Source organism: Chiloscyllium plagiosum, unplaced genomic scaffold (assembly GCF_037043375.1).
Source record: "Chiloscyllium plagiosum isolate Xiang-an unplaced genomic scaffold, Cpla_swu_hap1 HiC_scaffold_19, whole genome shotgun sequence".
In the NCBI taxonomy this organism is placed as follows: Eukaryota; Metazoa; Chordata; class Chondrichthyes; order Orectolobiformes; family Hemiscylliidae; genus Chiloscyllium; species Chiloscyllium plagiosum.
The window spans coordinates 69,483,170-69,507,764 of NW_028270157.1; positions in this window are offsets into that span (position 1 = coordinate 69,483,170).

Below are 24,595 nucleotides of genomic sequence, written 5' to 3' on the forward strand. Positions count from 1 at the left end.
TTTGACATCATCCAGGACAAAGCTTGATTGGCACAACATCACAAGCAACCACTCCCATTACCACCAACGCTTAGTCAGCAGCAGTGTGTACTATCTACAAGATGCACTGCAGCAATTCACCAAAGGCCTCAGACAGCATGTTCCAAACCCATGACCACTTCCATCTAGAAGGACAAGGGCAGAAGATACATGGTAACACAACCAACTGCAAGTTTCCCTCCAAGCTACTCACCATCCTGACTTGGAAATATATCACCATTCCTTCACTGTCACTGCGACAAAATCCTAGAATTCCCTCACTCAGGGCATTGTGGGTCTATTTACAAATGGACTGTAGCAGTTCAAGCAGGCAGCTCACCACTACCTTCTCAAGGGTAACTAGGGAAGAGCAGCCAGCGACATCCCATCCCATGAATGAATTTTCAAAATGCAGGTAAACCACAACATACAGTAAACAGAGAATCACATATTAAAGCCCTTTTCAATCCTGAGAATGTCCAGATAGTTCAAAACATTCCAGTTTCTCCCAGATAGTCCTTAGGTACGAATATACATTTCCAACAGTCTGTGGAGGGAACATTATTGATGATTGTTGGTAAGTGCAAAATATTGAGACCTCTTGGCTACACAGAGACCCTTCCTTAATGACCCTGTTTTACAAGGACCATTCTTGCCCTGATAATTCAAAGCCTGCCATTTAACAGATGAAGTTTGTCACAAGGAACATGCTACTGACTTCCCCATGTACCCATTCTTTGATCTGCAGGATGTGTGTTGGTGATTTCGCTCAGGAAGGTTGCTTCATGGAAGAGGAGTCAAACAGATTACCATAGGGTGATTAAGTAAGGAGCCGCAAAGGTAGTTTGTACCAACCTGCAGGTTTCATCATTGGTGGTTGTGTTGTGAGCAGGGAGGTGGGTGCGCTACGATGTTTGCGACAACCAGGAGGGTTCCATTTGGGATGTGCTTTGTTACATTCCATTGAGTGTTAACAAGATGCACTGTCACCTTTGCCAGAGAAATCATAACTCTGGCAAAAGAATACAACTCATTTTCCCAATGTCAAGTCAGCCACATAAAGTTTGGCATCCATCTGTAAGATCACAAAAAATAATTAACTTTGGTAAGGCATGATTAAGTGGTTTGTAAAACAAAAATAATCTCTGCGAGCAAATAGTGACATGATATCTGCAGCTATCATCACATCTTCAGCACCTCAGACTGAAAACTCTAATCTTCCTTGTTGCAGCTGTACACTTTGTTGAAGCGATAAGAACAAGTTCTGGTCAGTGATGCTACAGAAATAAACAATTTGTGATCTGTGAAGATAACCATAGTTGCTTACAGCAAATCACAATGTAAGAAGATAAATGTAGTACATGATGATACTGAAAAGGAGGCAGGACGGTGGGAAGTCTATAGCCTGAAAGAAGTTAAGAGGGTTATGATAAATACTGCTAGCAAATGAGCACGCTGTAATTCACAATGAGGTACCTAACTACAGCTTGTGTAGGTGATAATATAATATGATAATGTGTAGGTTTTAGTAACAAAATACTATTTTTTTGTGCAATAATGTGTTGAGCAAGATTTAACACAAAGATATGACAATCAGAGTGATTCAGTGCAGACCTGTGCACCTGTTTTTCAAATTGATTTGATTTACTGCTGTGTACCGAAGCACAGTGAAAACTGTTGTCTTACGTGCTTTACAAGCAGATCATCCTATACAACAGAACAGAGTGCAGGATACAGTGTTATAGCTGTCAAGAACGTTCAGAGAGAGATCAACATTCATTCTCAAATTGCTATCCAGTTTGGCTCATTCTCTGGCTCCTTCACCAGAGACCTGCATATTTTCCTTTGATTAATTATCTGATTCCCTGTTAGTTGCAAGGGAACAGAAGTAGGACATTCAGCCCCTCAAGCTGATCTGTGGCCTAACTCCATACTTGGCCCATATCCCTTAACATCTTTGGTTAATAAAACTATATGTCTCAGAGTTAAAATTAACTACTCATCCTGCATCCACTGCTGTTTGTGGATTAGAGTTCCAAACATCTATAACCCTTTGTATATAGAAGTACTTCTAAACATCTCTCCTGAAATATCTGACACTAATATTCAGATTATGCCCCCTAGTTCTAGGATCTAGTGTACCAGTGGAAATAGTGTACTTTTATCTATCCTGTTAATATTTTGAAGACTTCAATTGGCTTAGCCTTAGATGTCTAAATTCTAGAGAAAACAGGCCTAATTTCAATAACCTCTCCTCTTAACTTAAACCAGGTATCATTCTTACGTTGTACTCCCTCCAATATATCCTTCCCCAGGTGTGGTTCCCAGATCTGTACCCAGATTTGTAAGTGGGGTCCAACCAGGGTCTTGTTTAACTGCAGCATAACTTCTGCATCCTTATATTTCAGTCCTTTAGATGTAAAAGCCAGCAATCCATTAGTTTCCCTGATTGTTTTTTTGCACCTATTACATTTTAATGTTACAGTGTGACATTTGAAAGATCTATGCATTTGACCCCCAAGTGTCTTTGGATATGCACTGTATTTAACATCATATCATCTGGAAAGTCCCCTGATTTATTCTTTTTCAGTCCAAAACCTCCCATTTACTCACATTGAACTCTATCTGCCATAGTTTTGTCCATTCACCGAGACTATTATATGCTTTCATCTACATTGTATACAATGCCACCTAACTTTGTCATCAGCAAATTTGGATATATGGCTTTCTATGCCATTCACCAAGTCATTAATAAGTAATGTGAGTAATTGAGGCCCTGACACAGATCCTTGTGGGGCACCACTTGTCACATCCTGTCAATTTGAGAACCTACTCATTATCCTTATCTTCTGTCACATACCACTCAACCAATTGTCCAGCAGTGTCAGTAATTTTCCCTCAATTTTCATGTGCTTCGACCTTAGTTAACAGTCTCTTAAGTGGAACTTTATTAAATGTCTCCTGGAAGTCCAGATAAACAACATCCTCACACATTCCCCTGTGCACTACCTCAGTCACTTCTTCAAAGAGTTCAAGGCACGTCATAGATCCATGCTGGCTCTCTCTGATTAACTGATAATTTTTGAATTATGTCCAGTTACCCCATCCTTGATTATAGACTCTGGCAATTTCATAGACTTTAGGCCAACTGGTTTGTAATTCATTAGTTTTCCTCTCTTGCCCTTCTTAAAAAGTGGAGCGACATGTGTAATTTTCCAATCCAGAGGGATGACTCCTGTATTTGGGGAACTCTGAAAGATTAAAGTTGGGGCATCTTCAATGTGCCCCCCTAATTCCTTTAACACCCTTGGACAGAAACCAATTGAATTTGCATCCATCAACCTTTTAGGCAACATATTCCAGAGCCTACTAAATATCTGAGTTACCAATAATCTACTCATTCTTGTCTGAGGATGATCCGAGAAAGATTTTAGAGTGAGCTCAAGAAGGATGTGCTGCTCATTCCTGTTCACTTCTACTGTCAGGTTTCACTGAGTTTTAGTTGACAATCTGCCTTTGTTGATGACAGAGGTATTTTCCCAGACCTAACAACCTTCAATCTCTTCAATCTTCAATCTCTTTTTGAGATCAATGGTTACCATATAGCTGGCTGTACAACTAGCAATGACTCAGTGTCACCACTAACCTTCCCCACACATCTTCCTGAAGGGAAACTGGAAGAGTCCTGCCTTTAGTCATGTGCTCATTCATGACTGTGAAATGTTGTCAGTGCTCGAAGTTTGTGTTCTTGGCTGAAATGATGGAATTTTGGTCTGGCCAACTTTCAAGTATGAAGGGACTGTCTGATGGGGAGAGGTTGAGTCGGTTAGGCCTGTCCATTCTGGAATTTAAAAGAATGAGAGGCGACCTTATTGAACCATTTGAGGTTCTTTGGGGGACTTATGAGTATAGATGTGAGAGCGTCTGGAACCAAAAGGCATAATCTCAACATATGGTGTGGCACATTGAAGACAGAGATGAAGACCAATTCTTGAGTCCTGGTGAAGAGTCCTGACCTGAAACATTGATTTGGCGAAAGTGAGGACTGCAGATGCTGGAAACCAGAGTTTAGATTAGAATGGTGCTGGAAAAGCACAGCAGGTCAGGCAGCATCCGAGGAGCAGGAAAATCGGCGTTTTGGGCAAAAGCCCTCTATTCCTGATGAAGGGCTTTTGCCCGAAATGTCGATTTTCCTGCTCCTCCAACAATGCCTGACCTGCTGTGCTTTTCCAGCTCCACATTTTGTCGACTCTGACTTCCAGCATCTGAGTCCTTACTATCTCCAAGCTGTGATAAATGTCTATTGGATATTTCAATACCACAATAGCCACATCCAATTTTTTAATGTCAAGGGAGGTAGCACAAACATCTCCACAGCAAGTGAAATACATTTCTGGAGTCACACAACACTGTTACTTGTCAATCATATGAACATTTTCTTTTGTGCCTTCATAGGTAATCGCAAAAGATTTTTTTCTTATGCTGGCTTCCTCAAAGAGTTTAGAAAGGTCAGTGAACCACTCTTCTGTTTGTCCCATGACCGGTTGGACTGAAAATACCTCTGTTGTGCCAATGCTTTGAAACATCTCTGTTTCTGGGTCTCTTTGCCTTCTTGCAATTAATGAGACTCTTTCTGACTTCTGAAGCAAGTTGAGATTCAAATACAGAAGCTGGCTCAAACGCGAGGAGGGTTGGTTGCAAAGCACGTACATGTTTTCAACTGTCTCAATGTCCTCATGTTGCAAAGTTGAATGGGAGAGAAGACTCCAAGGACTGAATGGTCCATTCCTGCTCTTGATTCATACGTTTGTAATGGAAATTGTAACATCCGTGAGGGAGAGGTTTTAGAGGGAGTTCTGAGATTAGTTCATCAAAAATGAAGAATCAACATCCCTTTGATCAACAATGTCACTAATATCTGGGATGGATTGTGGAGAAATCTGTGGGGCATGTTTTACCACATGTGCTGTTTGATGTGTTCTGTGACATTATTTGCTCGACCCATATTTGCTTCATGTCATGTTTCGGATGTTAATCACATCTGTCTTTGCACAATCTAAATCATAATTCTAAAGGTGGAAATAACACCTCTATCACAATTGGCAGTTAAGAGCGACCAACATTACTGGAGTTACATGTATGTCAGACCAAATAAAGATGACAGTTTCCATCCCTAAAATACATTAATGAACCAGGTGGACCTGGTGAAGAGTGAAAGCTACAGTGTGATCTTGTGGGTGGGGTTTGCCTTTGATGGACATAGGGACTCACAACAGAGGCTCCACTCACCTTTGCTTGACACCAGCTGAAGCTACAGGTCTTCCCTACAGGTATGGGTCTTGGTTTGAGACTATAGCGTAGCCATCAACTAGGCACTGCCAGCATGCAACAAATTCTGAGACAGGATGGCGGTGAGTAGACAGAGGCGGAGAAGGTCATGCATTGGTTTGTACAATAGGCAACACCATTCACTCTGCGCCCCTGCCATTAAACATGCCAGAGGGAAAATTACAACATCAGCCCAAACCGTCCAAGTATAAAATGGAACGATAGATTGGATTCTAATAATAAGACTTTTAGTATACCTGACACCTCACCATTCATATGGAACAATGTTGCTCTCCATTGCAACAAGGCGGTATCAAATTGTGCATTTGTCCCTCCTTTGATAGCCTGATGGGACTGCATGTTCCAATTAACATGTCTGAAGTCCCAGTGTCTGTGATAGCATTTCTGAAGCAGGTTAATGTTGAAAGGAAGGCTGTTAAACTGGATTCATTAGAACTTATGTTTTTGAAAAGCCAGATGGCAGGTTCAATAGATGATCAGTCCTTTCCACAATCTTCTTAAAAGGCTAAATGCTGTTTAAAATGATTAAGGCCAAGAGAAAATGTAGAAATATCAGTGTAATAGTCAACAGGCAAATTGGCAAATGGTGGTGGCATTAATTTATCTGTCTGGTTTTATTAAACAGGAAGCAACTTTACTGTCAACTTTCTATTGAAATGCAAAATGTCATGGATAACATTTGCTCAGTACTTATTAGAATCAACTGCTATCTTTTGAATAGTGCAATTAATCTCTTTGGCAATGCAAGGGTTTATTGAATGCAACTAATCTCCTGATGATAATGTGATTGCTGGAGGCTCATTGTTGGAGTAATGTAAGGTCTTGGAGTGCATCTCTCAGGTTCAATACCAGGAGTCACGGAAGCTGCATGTGAATATTAGTCATTGGTGACCTTTGCACTGTGTCTTCAAAATAAAAGATGCATGGTATTTGGCTGGGCATTTATACGGCCCACAAAACCATGATCAACAACCATCCCGTACTGTACAGTGACAGACCTGTCCCGAGCAGTACTATACCCCAGTATTATACAGTGACACATCTGTCCCTACCAGCACTGTACCACAGTGTTTTACAGTGACAGACCTGTCCCCACCAGTACTATATCCCAGTATTATACAGTGACACATCTGTTACTACCAGCACTGTACCACAGTGTTTTACAGTGACAGACCTGTCCCCACCAGTACTGTACCCTAGTGTTATGCAGTGACAGACCTGTCCGCACCAGTACTGTACCCCAGTGTTATACAGAGACAGATCTGCCCTCACCAGTACTGTACCCAGTGTTGTAGTACAGAAACAGACCTGTCCTGATCGTTACTGTATCCCAGTGTTATGACATGACAGACAAATATCCACTAGCTCTGTCTACCTATTATATAGAATGAATGGATTCTCACAGCAGTCAGTGACTTCTCTGAGGAGATCAAAGGCATGGAATAAATTCACAGCTGACACAATGAGATGTTAGAATAGTATCTTGTAAAAATGCATGAGGAAGTTGCTGAAGGATGGGGATAGGCTGAGTGAGTGAGCAATAATCTGTTAGATGGGTCATGCCGTGGGAATTTGTGACACTGTTCACTTTGCCAAGGTGAATAATAAGCAGAACATTTACTTAAACAGAGAATGGCTGCAGAATTCTGAGGTGCAAAGGGATTAATGTGTTCTGATGCATGAGTGACAAAATGTTAGCAAACATGTCAATCAGGAAGACTAATGGGTTGCCGTCCTTTATTACAAAAGAAAATTAGCATAACAGTAAGGACCCTATGCTTCTCTCATACAGGTCATTTGAGAGATTATGCCTTGAATACTGTGTCCACTTCTGGTCGCCCTGTTACAGAAAGGATATTCGAGAGGTTTGTACAATAGGCAACACCATTCACTCTGTGCCCCTGCCATTAAACATGCCAGAGGGAAAATTACAACATCAGCCCAAACCGTCCAAGTATAAAATGGAACGATAGATTGGATTCTAATAATAAGACTTTTAGTATACCTGACACCTCACCATTCGTAAACGATTTACCAGAATGTTGCTGGGAGTGGGAGACTTGAGTTATAAGGAGGGGCTAGATAGACTGGGACATTTCTCCACTGGAGCATAGGAGATTGAGGGGGTGACCTTATAACCCCTCATGAGGGGTTAGGTAAGGTGAATGGTAGGTGTCTTTTCCGAAGGGTGGGGAATTTCAAGACTATGGGGCATAGTTTTAAGAAGAGAGCAGTAAGATTAGAAAACATGTGAGAGGCAATATTTTTACACGGACAGTGGTTTGTATGTGGAATGAATTTCCAGAGGAAGTGGTGGATGTGTGTACAGTTACAACATTTGAAAGACATTTGGATTGGTGCATGAATAGGAAATGTTTGGAGGGATATGGACCAAGAACAGGCAAGCGGGACTAGTTTAGTCAGAATTATTTTCAGACTGATAGATGAGGGCCAACTGCTGGCAGTAGGACTAGTTTGGTTTGGGATTATGATTAGATTAGATTAGATTAGATTAGATTACAGTGAGGAAACAGGCCCTTCGGCCCAACAAGTCCACACCGACCCGCCGAAGCACAACCCACCCATACCTCTACATTTACCCCTTACCTAACACTACGGGCAATTTAGCATAGCCAATTCACCTGACCTGCACATCTTTGGACTGTGGGAGGAAACCGGAGCACCCAGAGGAAACCCACGCAGACACGGGGAGAACATGCAAACTCCACACAGTCAGTCGCCTGAAGCGGGAATCGAACCCGGGTCTCTGGCGCTGTGAGGCAGCAGTGCTAACCACTGTGCCACCGTGCCGCCCAAATGGTTGGCAGGGGGGTCGAGAGTGTGGTGCTGGATGAGCACAGCTGGTCAGGCAGCATCCAAGGAGCCAGAGAGTCGAGGTTTCAGGCATAAGCCCTTCATCAGGAATGTGACTTGTGGGCCAGAGGGGCTGAGAGATAAATAGGAGGGGGGTGGGGTTGGGGGAAGGTAGCTGGGAATGCGGAGGCAGATGAAGGTGGGAGGGAAAGTGATAGGTTGGAGAGGAAGGTGGAGCAGATAGGTAGGAAGGAAGATGGACAGGTCAAGTGGGCGGTGCCGAGTTGGAGGCTTGGGACTAGGAGAAGGTGGGCAGAGGGGAAATGAGGAAACTGGTGAAATCCATTGATTCCGTGTGGTTGAGGGGGACCAAGGCGGAAGATGAGACGTTTTTCCTCCAGGCATTGGGTTTGCTGGAGTTGGGGTGGGGGGGGGGGAGCGGCAGTTAAAGAGTTTGGCCATGGGGCAGTGGGATTGGTTGGTGTCCATCAAACCAGCAGAGAAGGGGAGGGGGGCACAGTGATAGTTTGGTGCACCGACCTCTCCATCGCTGAAGTCAGGTGCCAACTCGCAGACACCTCCTCCGACTGCCCCCTTGAGCATGACCTCACTTGCCATCACCAAACCATCTCCCAGACTATCCACACCCTCATCACCTCAGGAGATCTCTCATCCACAGACTCCAACCTCCTTAGTCCAGGAAATCCCCACCTACGTTCAGGACACCACACACACCCTTCAACTCCTGCAAGACTTCCCCGGTCCCAATGCCTTATCTTCACCATGGACATCCAGTCCCCATACACATCTATCCATCATAACGAAGGCCTCCAAGCCCTCCATTTCTTCCTCTCACACGACCCAACCATTACCTTTCCACTGACAGCCTCATTTGCCTGCCTAAACTGGTCCTCACCCTGAACGACTTCTCCTTTTAATCCTCCCACTTCCTCCCAAACCAAAGGGATAGCCATGGGCACCCACATGGGTCCCAGCTATGCCTGCCTCTTCATCAGGCACGTGGAACAGTCCATCTTCCGGGGCTACACTGGCACCATTCCCCACCTTTTCCTCCGCTACGTCGAATATTGTGTCGGTGATATCTCTTGCTCCCTCAAGGAGGTTGAACACTTCACCAAATTGACAAATACCTTCCACTCTGACCTCAAATTCACCTGGACCATCTTGGACACCCCCCTCCCATTTCTGGACCTCTCCATATCCATCTCCAGTGACCGACTAACCACGGACATCTGCTACAAGCCCACTGACTCCCACAGCTACCTGGACTACACCTCCTCCCACACTGCCTCCTATAAAAACACCATCCCTTATTCCCAATTCCTCCGCCTCCGCCGCATTTGTTCCCAGGATGACGACTTCCACCAAAGAACATCCCAGGTGGCCTGTTTCTCCAAAGACCAAAATTTCCCTTCCTAGGTGATCAACGATGCCCTCCAGCCTATCTCCTCCACTCACAACTAAGACAGAACATCTCCCAGTCCTCACCTTCCACCCCACCAACCTCCAGATACATCACATCATCCTCCGCCATGTCTGCCACCTACAAAGGGATCCCACCACCAGAGATATATTTTCCTCCCCACCCTAATTGCATTCCACAGAGACCATTCCCTCTGTGACACCTTTGTCAGATCCTTCACCAGGCCACACCCCACTCCTGGCACCTTTCCCTGCCACCAGAAGAAATGCAAAAACTCCGTCTCAGGCCCCAAAGGATCCTTCAACATCCAACAGAAATTTACCTGTACTTCCACACACGCCATCTATTGTACCTGTTGCACCCGATGTGGTTTCCTCTACATCGTGGACACAGGACACCAACTTGCGGATCTTTTCAGAGACCATCTGTGGGACACCCACACCAACCAACCAACCACACCACCCCATGGCTGAACACTTTAACTCCCCACACCACCAAGGTCCTCCATCACTGACAAACCCTAACCACACAATGCCTGGAGGAAGAACGTCTCATCTTCCACCTTGGGACCCTGCAACAACATGGGATCAGTGTGGATTTCACCAGTTTCCTCATTTCCCCTCCCCCCACCTTATTCCACTCCCAAGCCTCCAACTCGGCACCGCCCTCTTGACCTGTCCATCTTCCTTCCCACCTATCTGTTCCACCCTCCTCTCCGACCTATCTCTTATCCCCCTCACCTTCATCTACCTAGCACATTCCCAGCTACCTTGTCCCCAGTCCAATCCCCCTCCCATTTATCTCTCAGCCCCCCTGGCCCACAAGCCTCATTCCTGATGAAGGGTTTATGCCTGTAATGTCGAATCTGCTGCTCCTCGGATGCTGCCTGACCTGCTGTGCTTTTCCAGCAACACACTCTCCAGCATCTGCAGTCCTCACTCTCTCCTGTTATGGTTGGCATAGACTGGTTGGACGAAAGGGTCTATTTCGATAACATATGACTCTGTGTGTGAGATAGTTCAGTGAAGGTATACAAGATTGACAGCTGGAATTAAGGAGATGTCTTACGAGGACAGACTGGATAGGCTGAGCTTATTTCCATTAGAGTTGTGCAGAGCAAGGAGTGACCTGACTGAAGTGTCTAAGATCTTGTAAGGTCTTGACAAAATACTTGAGGAAATGAAGTTTTCTCTTGTGGGTCACCCCAGACCGAGTGCACTATTTTTTTTTAAACGTGAAATGTTGCCCTTTCAAGATTGTTGTGGCAGCATCTGTGATGACAGAATCAGAGTTTCATTGCTAAGTCCAACGTAACTCATCTTCAGAACGTCCCATCCTGTTATCACCCTCTTGGCAGTCCACAACTAATATTTTGTCACCTTTACATCACACAGCTATCGCTCTTCAGTTACAACATAATTGACAAGGTCAAAATGAAGGCGCAAATTCCAAGGTTTTCCTGTGTGATAGAAAAAGAGGAATTTTATGATCAACTACCTCAGGAAACACATATCTGTGACACTAAAACGTGCACACACACACAGGTAATACATTTAAATATAAGGAAATGGATATTTAAGGGCAGGAGGAATAAGCTGTGAAAGTGTTTTTTAAAATTCCTCATTCTCAAACTTTTGGCTCGTGCTAAGGAGCAATGAATTTTACAGATCTTAGAATCCCTACACTGTGGAAGCAGGCCATTCAGCCCATTGAACCCACAGCAAACCTCCAAACAGAGTCCCATCCAGACCCACCCTATCCCTATAACCCCGCATTTCCCATGGTTAATACATCTAGCTTGCACATCCCTGGACACTATGGGCAGTTTAGCGTGGCCAATCTACTTAATCTGCATATCTTGGACTGCAGGAGGAAACCCACATAGACACAGGAGAACATGCAAATGCCACACATGCAGTCACCCATAGGTGGAACGAAACCGAGGTCCCTGGCGTTGTGAGGCAGCCGTGCTAACGATTGTGCCACCATGCACCCCATTTCTGACCTTATGACAGGGAGAAGATAATTGAAGCAGCTGAAGATAGTTAGGACTAGGACTCTACCCTGAGGAACTCCTACAGAGATTTCTGGAGCTGAGATGATTGATCTCCAATGACCAACCTTTGTGCTTATTATGACTTCAAAGAGTGCAGAGATTTCCCCTACATTGCAGGATTGCAGCAGTATAAGAAGACAGCTCACCACCTCCTTCTCCAGGGGAAATATGCAACAAATGCTAACCTATGTCATTGTCCCATGAACTAATTTTTAATAGATGTGATTAACTGGTTGTGGAATCACTTAGCCATGCTGATCACTAGCTGCTTCTAGTGCTGGGCATGAAAGTAGTCCTGTATTGTTGACACCTCACTTTTTAGGTATACCTTGGTGTGTTCTTGGCTTCCCAGCCTGCACTCTTCATTGATCCCCTGATTTGATTATGAGATTCCATGGAATCACCACTTGGTATAGTGGGGGATATGGATGACCATAAAGTTACAGGTTGTGTTGAGGTATGCTCATGGATCCCAGTTGAAACTTTATTGCTGGAACAGCACAGCAGGTCAGGCAGCATCCAGGGAACAGGAGATTCGACGTTTCGGGCACAGGCCCTTCTTCAGGATTCCTGAAGAAGGGCCTGTGCCCGAAACGTCGAAGTTTCCTGAAGAAGGGCCTGTGCCCGAAACGTCGAATCTCCTGTTCCCTGGATGCTGCCTGACCAGCTGTGCTGTTCCAGCAATAAAGTTTCAACTTTGATCTCCAGCATCTGCAGACCTCACTTTCTCCTCATGGATCCCAGTCTCGAGTTGCTGGATCTGTTTGAAATTTTGTAGGGCAACCCAATACAATGGATAATATTCTCTATTTGAAGGTAAGATTTCATTCCCACAAGAGCTGAGGAGTGGTCGTTCTTTCTGATATTTCCATAAACAGTTGTACCTGCTACGAGTGGGCTGGTGAGGATGTGATTGAATATGTTGACCAATGTTGTTGATTCTCTCATCACCTGCCACCCGACCCTTGTATAGCAGCAATATCCCATAGGAATTGGCCAGTTCAGTCAGCAGTGGTGTGATCAAGCTACTCTTGGTGAAGCACATTGAGGTCACTCTCTCAGACTATGTTCTATGCCCTTGCCACCTTCAGTGCTTCTTTCACATGGTGTCCATTGTGAAATAGTGCATCAGCCAAGGGCGGGACAAGTGGGGGTTGAGATGGTGTCCTTGTCCATATTTGACCTGACGCCTGAGAAGCTATAGGGTCCACAGTCAGTCAATGTTTAACAGCTCTGTCTGGTCAGTAGAATAGGACATATTCAAGGATGGTGACGGTGGTGTCTGGGATATTGTCTATAATGTACGATTCTGTGAGTATGACTATGTCAGGCTATTGCGACACAAGTCTGTGAGACAGCTCTCCCAATTTTTCTTCTATTTGCTCATAGCATGTGAATGTCACTGGCTAGACTATAATTTACTGCCCATCCCTAATTTTCCAATGGAAAGGTAAGATTCAACCACATCGTTGTAGGTCTGCAGTTACATGTAGGCCAGATCCAGAACAGATAACAGATTACCTACCTTAATAAGCCAGATGGGTATTTACAATCAACATCAAACTAGGTTTCACTTCCAAATGTTTTATTGACTTCAAATGTCACCATCTGACATTTGAAGCTGTGTCCCCAAAACATAAGCCTATATTACAAGGCCAGAGCTATTCCCCAAAACCCCAGCACCTCAATCCAGGCCTCACTTTGCCAGTGTAGCTCTTGTTATTTCCACATTCTATATTACATAAACTACAAGTTATCTAAACCAGCGCCTATTGAATGGTGTCCAGTACTTCTAACCCACTGCTCCCGATAAAACTGAATTCAAAGTTCTGGCTTTTATTCGGAAATGTATCCACAGCTCTATCTGTTCAGGTTGCACTCCATGTAACAGAGGACACCTTTAACACTTCCCAATCTCCTGTTATTCCAGGGCTTTCCGAAATGCAGAGCTTTGGGGGTTGGGGACACGAGAGATGAAAGACAACCTAAAATTTGAGGGGCACGAGCTCTGAAGCAGCAATGGCTGCCGATGACCTCACATAGGCAGCTGCAACTCTAACAGGTTCCACCTTCACACCTCCCGCCCCAGCGCACCCCATCTCTTGACGGGGTCACAACTGGGTTTGGGGACCACTGCCTCCCTCCCTCCCATCTTCAAAAGTATTTATTTAAACTCATTCACAGGATGTGGTCATCACCAGCTGGGCCAGCATTTGTCACTAATTGCCCAGATGGCAGTTGAGAATCTACCACGTTACCATGGGTCTGATGTCACATGTAGGCCAATCCAGGTAAGGATGGCAATTCCCTTCCATAAATGACATTGGTGAACCAGATGGATTTTTCTGACAATCGATAGTGATTAGCTAGTTGCCATTAGGCTGGATTTTATTCCACAGTTGTATTGAATTCAAATGTTGCAGCTAAATATCCATAGGGTGGATTTAAAACCATATCCCTAGATCATTCAGCTGGGGCTTACTGGTTTACTTGTCCGGTGTCATTATCACTTTGCCAATAACTCCTCGGGTATCTTGAAAACCCAATTCCCCAACCATTTCTTATTGGAATTTACAAGACACTGAGGGAACTTGACAAGGAGGGATACCGAGAGTGTTATATAATAGAAATAACTATGACATACACAATTGATACGACATCAACAGTCCCATGTTAAGAGTGGATTGGTAGAGTTGCCATGCAGAGCTGCAATATTAGAATGCAAAGAAAGAGCTTCACAAGACTAATAAAGTTTAGACAATAGTCACTCTTAAGAAAGGAAAAGGATCGAGATGTGGCAGACGACAGTGCAGCTGACGAAAACAGCCTCAAAGTTGCAGTACAGAGACCCAACGTCCAGACCTTCCAATGTGCAGAACCCATGAGAATAAAACAATGCTCAAATCTAGAAGCAGTTTAGTCCCTTGAAATAAAGCACAAATCAGAGACATTGTTGCCCCTAATGGGAGAGGCTTGAAGCAGGGGGACACAGTTTAAAAGTAAGGGCTCTCCCATTTAAGGTAGGAATTAGGAGAAATATTTTCTGAGGGTTGTGGAATTGTCTTCCCTCGAGAACAGTGGGAGCAGGGTGTGGCTATACTGTGGCTCAAAGTGGGGTGCTGTGTTCTTTTTAGAGAGAGGTTAGGGGAACAGGTGCTAAGCAGTCTATGTGAAGATAAACAACTTGTGAGGCTTTGAGTTTTTTAAAAGTTGGAACAACTGAAGCACCCCGACTGGGTCTGGACACGTTCTCACTGATCAAGAATTTTTGGTTAGCCTTCAGCAGTTGCTGCAGTTTTTACAAAGTAGAAGCTATATTTTCCTCACTCTGGGTTACAGTTAGAAGCTGGGGTTTCTCTTCCTCCTGCAGGAGTTGAATGTGAGAAAATCTATTTTCTGAATTTGCCTTTTTGCCAAGGGGCATGCTTATGGGATGTTATTGTATTGAACAGTTAATTAGGAGCAGTACTATCCCTTTTGTTCTGTTAAGTCTTCCAACAGAGTTGTTATTCTGAATTCTTTTTTTGTTATATTTTGACTATAGTATTTGAACTAATTGTGTTTTGCTTAACATAGAGCAGTTTGAGCAATTGAATTACATCTGGATCTGAGCACTTTACATTCGCCTTTAAGATAGGCTAGGCTACCTTCTTAAAACATTTGGAAGGAGTCTGGTCTGATCTGTAACAAGGGACATTGAATATTTAAGGCAGAGTTGGATTCTGAACTAACAAAAGAGTCGGAGGATTTTGAAAGTTCGGTAATTAAGGGGGAGTTCAGGTCACTATTTGATCAGTTCTTACAAAATGATAGAACATGCTCAAGGGACTGAATGGCCTTCTCCTATTTCATATGTCAGACTCTGATGCCCACCTGTGAAGCTCTTTGGGATTATTCATTGCATTAAAAATCTGTTGAAGAAATGAGATTGAGTTGTTGAATTACATGTGCAGGATCAGAAGTCAACTGCTGGGGCACCTCTCATAGGAAATTACCAGGTGCTGTGATTTACTCAGTGAAAAAACATACTGAAAACCCTGTGAACAGCTGTGTGCTGCTTTCTGCTTTTGACGTGTTCCTCTCCCTGAATGCTGTATCTGAGGCATGTTGGCTCTCAATGCTCCCAGGAGTATACATTTGACCCTGTTTACAACTTGCTGTTATAAAGTGAGCTGACACTTTGACCGAGTTTCGTACTTAGCTGTGCAACAGCTGCTGAAATTTGCAGGATTTCTTTGTGAAATGTCTGACCCTAAAAAAAAAACAGGTAATTGATTTTACTCAAAACTTTCTGGGAGAGACAGAAATATGTACAGAAATGCAATCAAGGATAAGTTGGTAATGCAAATCCAGCTTCACATCTCTAACGTGCAACAGTGCGATTTGTTCTCCAAAATCCATGCCTTTAACTTAGTCATAGAGATGTACAGCATGGAAAAAGACACTTTGATCCAACTCATCCAAGCTGATCAGATATCCTAAATTAATCTAGTCCCATTTGCCAGCATTTGGCCCATATCCCTTTTTACCCTTCCTCTTCATATACCCATCCAGATGCCTATTAAATGTGGTAATTGTACCAGCCTCCACCACTTCCTTTGGCTACCCTCTGTGTGAAAAAGTTGCCCCTTACATCCCTTTTAAACCATGGGTAACATAGTGGCTCAGTGGCTAGCACTACTATTTCAGACTTGGGCTCAATCCCTGCCTCAGGTGACTGTCTGTATGGAGCTTGCACATTCCCCTTGTGTCTGCATGGGTTTCCTCCCACAATCCAAAGATGTGCAGGTTAGGTGGATTGGCTATGCCAAATTGCTCATAGTGTTAAGTGCATTAGTTAGGGGTAAATGTAGGAAGGTAGGTTACTCTTCGAAGGGTCGGTTTGGACTTGTTGGGCTGAAGGGCCTGTAGCATACTGTAGGGAATCTAATCTAAATCTTTCCCCTCTCACCTTAAACTTATTCCCCTTAGTTTTGGACTCCACTACCCTAGGGTAAAGAACTTGGCCATTCACCCTATCCATGCCCCTCATGATTTTATAAATGTCTATAAAGTCACCCCTCAGCCTCAGACCCTCCAAAGAAAATAGCCCTGTTCAGCCTCTCCCTGTAGCTCAAACCCTCTAACCCTGATAATATCCTTGTAAATCTTTTCTGAATCCTTTCAAGTTTCACAACAGTCCAGAACTAGAGCACATAGGTTTAGAGTGAGAGGGGAAAGATATAAAAGAGACCCAAGGGGCAATTTTTTCATGCAGAGGGTGGTACGTGTATGGAATGAGCTGCCAGAGGAAGTGGTGGAGGCTGGTACAATTGTAACATTTAAGAGGCATTTGGATGGGTATATGAATAGGAAGGGTTTGGAGGGATATGGGCCGGGTGCTGGCAGGTGGGACTAGTTTGGGTTGGGATATCTGGTCAGCATGGACAGGTTGGACCGAAGAGTCTGTTTCCATGCTGTACATCTCTATGACTCTATGACTCTAAGTAACGAGACTCATTTAACAAGCCAGTGCGGCACAATGGACCAATGGCTACCTTCTGCCACCATAAGACTTCTGTGATCCCAGGATTATTTTCCTGTGAATTGCTTTAGGTAAATTTACTAAGGGTGCTATGCCACTTCAAATGTTTCCTGCTTCACGATTACAAATCACGAAACTATTCTTAATTTGCCTTTCACTTGCATCTCACCTGGCTGTCCCTGAACCAGAAATATTTAATGTTCACACTTTGTCTTTCAAGTTTGAATTCACCAACAGTAATATCCCTCCCAGTGAGCACAGGACATAAAGACAGAGCCTCTTGGCCTTCATGGCTTTTATTGAAGACTATAACCAGTCAATTTAATAAGACGTCTTTTCGTTTATATATGCATCTCGTTATGACTGAAACCACACAACAGCTATAATTCGTCACTATTTGTTCAGTTCCCCAATGGAACTCAATTAAGCCAAACTGCTACTTTTCAGTGAGATGCTGTGACAATTGCTAAGACTTCAGTTGTAATCATAACCTGTCATAGGCCACATCATTCTGATACAACAGACAGTAAATTAAAACCAAGCTATATTTACATCAGAGACTTTATTCATCTTGTCTGTCAAACTGTTTAAAAATATAGGACTTTAACAATGGCCAACATTTCAATTTCTAATTATGGAAGATTATAGTTTAGATCAGAATGATCAAACTGTCTTTCTAAGTCCCTTCTTTTATTTCTCCTCTTGTTACATTGGACTGCAGCAGTTCAAGGCAGCTCACCATCATCTTCTCAATAAGTTTTGGCCTGCCAGCGATCCCCACATCCCACTAGTGAATTAAAAAATGAATCATGTGGCAAATAGCAAACAAGGAACGAGGGTCAATAAACTTCCCCAGTTTCCATCTTTGCTGTTTTGCATTGATTGGTTGATACACTCATTTCACCAGGGCACACATGGTGCCTCAGTGGTTAGCACAGCTGCCTCACAGCGCCAGGGACCTGGGTTTGATTCCAGCCTCAGGTGACTGTCTGTGTGAAGTTTGCACATTTTGCCCGTGTCTGTGTGGATTTCCTTCGCGACCTCTGGTTTCCTCCCACAGTCCAAAGGCTAGGTGAATTGGCCATGTTAAAATTGCCAAGAGTGTTCAGGGATGTGTAGATTAGGTGCACTAATCAGGGGTAAATGTAGAGTAATAGGGTAGGAGAATGGGTCTGGGAGGGTTACTCTTCAGAGGGTCACTGTGGACTTGTTGGACCGAATGGTCTGTTTCCACACTGTAGGGATTCTATGAAGATTAAGCACGGTACAAGAATGGTATGTGAGTATTGAGTATAGGAGTTAGGAGGTCATGTTGTAGCTCTATAGGACACTAATTAGGCCACTTTTGGAATATTGTGTGCAATTCTGGTCTCCCTCCTATAGGAAAGATATTGTGAAACTTGAAAAGGTTCAGAAAAGACTTACAAGGATGTTGCCAAGGTCGGAGAATTTGAGCTACAGGGGAGACTGAATAGGCCGGGGCTATTTTCCCTGGAGCGTTGGAGGCTGAGGGGAGGGTGACCTTATAAAGATTTATAAAATCATGGGAGGCATGGATGTTGTAAATAGACAAGGTATTTTCCCCGAAGTGGGGGAGTCCAGAACTAGAGGGCATAGGTTTAGGGCGAGAGGAGAAAAACCTAAAAAGGTCCTAAGGGGCAAATTTATCACACAGAGGGTGGTGCATGCATGAAATGAGCTGCCAGAGAAAGTGGTGGAGGGTGGTACAATTGCAACATTTAAAAGGCATCTGGATGAATATATGATTAGGAAGGGTTTACAGGGATAGGGGAATAGTACTGGCAAATGGGACTAGATTGGGTTGGAATATCTGGTCGGATTGGACCGAAGAGTCTGTTTCTGTGCTGTACTTCTCTATGACTCTGTTTCACACCGCACCCCACAATCCGTATGAAACACTGAGTAGTGTGTCCCCTGTCTGAACAGAATGGGGCATGGGGTAAACACACAGCAAACCCTGCATCTAAAATTGATCTTGTTTGGAATTTCCACTCCACCAGAGCCTTAGATCTTGTTGAGTGTCTTTCTCCTTTTTCCAGTATTGTTTACAAAACCGGATGGATAGATTTTCTCCCTTTTTGTTTCATATTCGCTCCCACGTGCCGCACAGTCTACCCGATTATGCATTCAGAAACCTAAACCCATCAATGTTCAACTTCAGAACACATCTTTATCCCAATTTCTGATGGACATGAACACAGTACTCTAACAGCAAAAATCTCAAAACTTGGAAGTTTTGGACTGATGCCATTTGTTGCCTTAACCTTCACCACAGCATAAGCTTGTTTTTAAGCTGAGATGCCCACAGCTCTCCAATGAGTTCTACAGAGTTCAAACATCTGCTTTGATTTATTCTCGTCGGCTCTGGAGACAGATCACAGAACTTAATTGAAAACCAAACAGAACAGCAGGTGGAATGTCTACCTGCTTGGCTGTGAGCTGGGACTTCATGCTGAGAAACCTGAAGAAATGACTTCAAAAGAGGAAGATTAAAACATCACTTTAAAATACACAAAACACAATGATGAATGATGATAGGTGCTTCATACTTACGCTGCTTAAAACATAAGGTACCCTCATTACAATTTGAATATCATTAGCATAATTATCTCAGGGTGAAATGTTTTAAATCATATCATCAAAGGAGGAGAGATAACAGGAACGGTTAGAAAATTGAATTTTAGTTCATAGAGGCCTGATTGAAATAGGTAAAATATTGTATCATATGGATCAGATAAATCCAGATCATTACCTCAAAGTACATCAAAGAAGAATCAACAAGGTCGTACAGTTATAGTGTCATAGAGATGTACAGCACTGAAACAGACCCTTCAGTCCAACCCGTCCATGCCGACCTGATATCCCAATCCCATCTCGTCCCACCTGCCAGCACCCGGCCCATATCCCTCCAAACCCTTCCTATTCATATACCCATCCAGATGCCTTTTAAATGTTGCAACTGTACCAGCCTCCACCACTTCCTCTGGCAGCTCATTCCATACACATACCACACTCTGTGTGAAAAAGTTGCCCCTTGGGTCTCTTTTATATCTTTTCCCTCTCATCCTAATCCTATGCCCTCTAGTTCTGGACTACCCCACCCCAGGGAAGAGACTTTGTCTATTTATGCTATCCATGACCCCCATAATTTTGTAAACCTCCATAAGGTCACCTCTCAGCCTCTGATGCTCCAGGGAAAACGGCCCCAGCCTGTTCAATGTCTCCCTATAGCTCAAATCCTCCAACCCTGGCAACATCCTTGTAAATCTTTTCTGAACCCTTTCAAGTTTCACAACATCTTTCCAATAGGAAGGAGACCAGAATTGCACGCAATATTCCAACAGTGGCCTAACCAATGTCCTGTACAGTCACAACATAACCTCCCAACTCCTGTACTCAATACTCTGATCAATAAAGGAAAGCATACCAAGTGCCTTCTTCACTATCCTATCTACCTGTGACTCAACTTTCAAGGAGTTATGAACCTGCACTCCAAGGTCTCTTTGTTCCCTAGGACCTTACCATTAAGTGTATAAGTCCTGCTAAGATTTGCTTTCCCAAAATGCAGCACCTCACATTTATCTGAATTAAACTCCATCTGCCACTTCTCAGCCCATTGGCCCATCTGGTCAAGATCCCATTGTAATCTGAGGTAACCCTCTTTGCTGTCCACTCCACCTCCAATTTTAGTGTCATTTACAACCTTACTAACTCTACCTCCTATGCTCATATCCAAATCATTTATATAAACAATGAAAAGTATTGGACCCAGCACCGATCCTTGTGGCACTCCACTGGTCACAGGCATCCAGTCTGAAAAACAACCCTCCACCACCACCCTCTGTCTTCTACCTTTGAGCCAGTTCTGTATCCAAGTAGCTAGTTCTCCCTGTATTTCATGAGATCTAACCTTCCTAACCAGACTCCAATTTGGAACCTTGTCGAACACCTTACTAAAGTCCAGATAGATCACGTCCACCACTCTGCCCTCATCAATCTTCTTTGCTACTTCTTCAAAAAACTCAGCCAAGTTTATGAGACATGATTTCCCACGCACAAAGCCACTTTGACTGTCCCTTTATCCATTTTTATGTGTTTCAAGACATCCAGTCCTTCCTCCTCTGTAATATGGACATTTTTCAAGATGTCACCATTTATTCCCTACAGTCTATAGCTTCCATATCCTTTTCCACAGTAAACATTGATACAAAATACTTATTTGGTATCTGCCCCATCTCCTGCAGCTCCACACAAAGACCACCTTGCTGATCTTTGAGGGGCCCTATTTTCTCCCTAGTTACTCTTTTGTCCTTAATGTATTTGTAAAGATCCTTTGGATTCTCCTTAATTCTATTTGCCAAGGCTATCTCATGTCCCCTTTTTGCCCTCCTGATTTCTCTCTTAAGTATACTCTTACTGCCTTTATACTCTTCTAAGGATTCACTCGATCTATCCTGTCTATACCTGACATATGCTTTCTTCTTTTTCTTAACCAAACCCTCAATTTCTTTAGTCATCCAGCATTCCCTATACCTACCAGCCTTTCGTTCCACCCTAACAGGAATATACTGTCTCTGCATCTTGTAATCTCATTTCTGAAGGCTTCTCATTTTCTAGCCATCCCTTTACCAGCGAAAATCTGCCCCCAATCAGCTTTTGAATGTTCTTGCTTAATACCGTCAAAATTAGCCTTCCTCCAGCTTAGAACTTCAACTTTTAGATCCAGTCTATCCTTTTCCATCGCTATTTTAAAACTAGTAGAATTTTGGTCACTGGCCCCAAAGTGCTCCCCCGCTGACACCTCAGTCACCTGCCCTGCCTTATTTCTCAAGAGTAAGTCAAATTCTGCACCTTCTCTAATAAGTACATCCACATACTGGATCAGAAAATTTTCTTGTACACACTTAACAAATTCCTTTCCATCTAAACCCTTAACACAATGGTAGTCCCAGTCTATGTTTGGAAAGTTAAAATCCCCTGCCTATTATTCTTATAGATAACTGAGATCTTGCAAATCTGTTTCTCACTTTCCCTCTGACTTTTAGAGCATCTATGATACAATTCCAATAAGGTGATCATCCCTTTCTTATTTCTCAGTTCCACCCAAATAACTTCCCTTGATGTATTTCTGGGAATATCCTCCCTCAGCACAGCTGTAATGCTATCCCTTATCAAAAATGCCACTCACCCTCCCCTCTTGCCTCCCTTTCTGTCCTTCCTGTAGCATTTGTATCCTGGAACATTAAGCTGCCAGTCCTGTCTATCCCTGAGCCATGTTTTTGTAATTGCTATGATATCCCAGTCCCATGTTCCTAACCATGCCCTGAGTTCATCTGCCTTCCCTGTTAGGCCTCTTGTATTGAAATAAATGCAGTTTAATTTATCAGTTATACTTTGTTCTCTGCTTTGTCCCTGTCTGCTCTGACTGTTTGACTCGCTGCTTTTCTCAACTGCGCCAGTCTCAGATTGATCTCTTTCCTCATTATCTCCCTTTTAAAAGTGCCATTCTTTTGACCTTTTTTTTTCTCCAAAGTTCCAAAACAATACAACAGCATATAAAACAGTAATTGCTGCTCCTGGAGTTCGAGGAAATCACCTCCAACACCTAAAATACCTCAAAAAGGAGCAGCCTGTTACAGCCAGAAATGTTTCCCATCCTCCATCTTGGATTACCCAGAAACTACCATACAGAGATTGTTTCTTTTTTCATTTTCACCATGGTCTTGCCTCAGTGACACCTCATCAAATCAGAGTCCCCTTGCCTACCAATCCGTCCTCTCAAGAAATAGTTGTGCCCTTTGAAGTTTAGCATTCTCATCTCTGTCCTAATGAGCTTTAAATGAAGAGCTTTTAAATGAAGAGCTAATAAAAGAAAATTTCTGTCCTACACTTTCCACAGAAATGTTACACTTTCAAGAAATCAAGTCTAAATAGCTTACCAGCTTCAAATGGGTTCACATCTCCGTTTTGTAGAGTTGTGACAGTCAGTGACCAGAGATCCTCCTCCTAGTGTTCTAGCAACTTCCAACCTGATCTCCTGCCATAAGGCTCACTCCAGAGATTTGTTCCTGTAGCCTCATCAGGGTACATCTTCCAATGTCTTTATATCATTGCAAGTTCCTCAGTTTTCCCAGCATGCTATCAAATAGTCAATGGAAACAAAAATCTCAGACCATTCCATTTCTTAACCATAACCATCTTAAAATCTCGCAGTCAGAACTCATTAATGGGATTAGACATTGATGGCTAGCCAAACATCACATGAAGGTGAGAAAAGGATGGTACATTTTCGTCCCTAAAGGACATTAGGTGAACACGCACTGGTTTCCATGCCAATGTAACAGTAGTCAGGACCTGGTTGAGGAGGAACTTCTCCACCCAAAGGTATGGAATTCCCTGCCCAGTGAAGCAGTTGAGACTATCTCATTGAATATTTTCAAGGCAAAGATAGATTCTTGAACAGTAAAGGAATTAAGAGTTACTGTGTGAGGGTGGGTAAGTGGAGGTGGTCGATGAAAAGATCAGCCATAATCTTACTGCATGGTGGAGCAGGATCAATGGGCCAGATGGCCTACTGCTGCCCATATTTCTTATGTTCTTATGCTTAGCATTAGGCTAACATTCTAATTTCATATTTCTATTAAGTTCAAATTTCACCATCTGCCAGGGCGGCACTGAAATCCACATTATTGGAACATTAACCAGGGGGTTCTGATACAGCAATATTACTATAAGACCATCTCTCCTTTGGCAATCCATCCAATCTTCATTTGTCATAAAGGTGCTCTAGCTTAACAGTGGCAAGTCACTCTCATCCATTTCATGCTACTTTCAAGACTAATTTAATCTGAAAGTTTTTACATTAGGCCTTGATCTGCTTTTGAAATCCAACCAAATTGTTAACAGGTCTGTTAGCTAGTCAATGAAGAAAGAGACCACAGCTAGTCATTATTTAGTATAGATCTCTACACAGTAAGAATCATTACAGGTGTAGACATCTAGGTTTGACTCACAAATAAGTAAGTTGTCGCTTGGTACGCTTTTGAAGAAAAGAAATTAAAGCAAAATGAAGAGTAATAGCTGCTTAAAGGCCAGTTTATCCAGGCTTAGTACCAACCCAGATGCACCAAATTTACCAATACTAATGGTTGCCCAGTTACACCACCTACACCACCATATGGGTGACATGATGGCTGTGGTTAGCACTGCTGCCTCACAGCACCAGGGACGTGGGTTTGATTGCACCCTCAGACAACTGTCTGTATGGAGTTTGCACATTCTCCCTGTGTCTGCATGGGTTTCCTCCGGCTGCTCTGGTTTCCTGCATTCCAAAGAAGTGCAGGTTAGATGGATTGGCCATGCTAAGTTG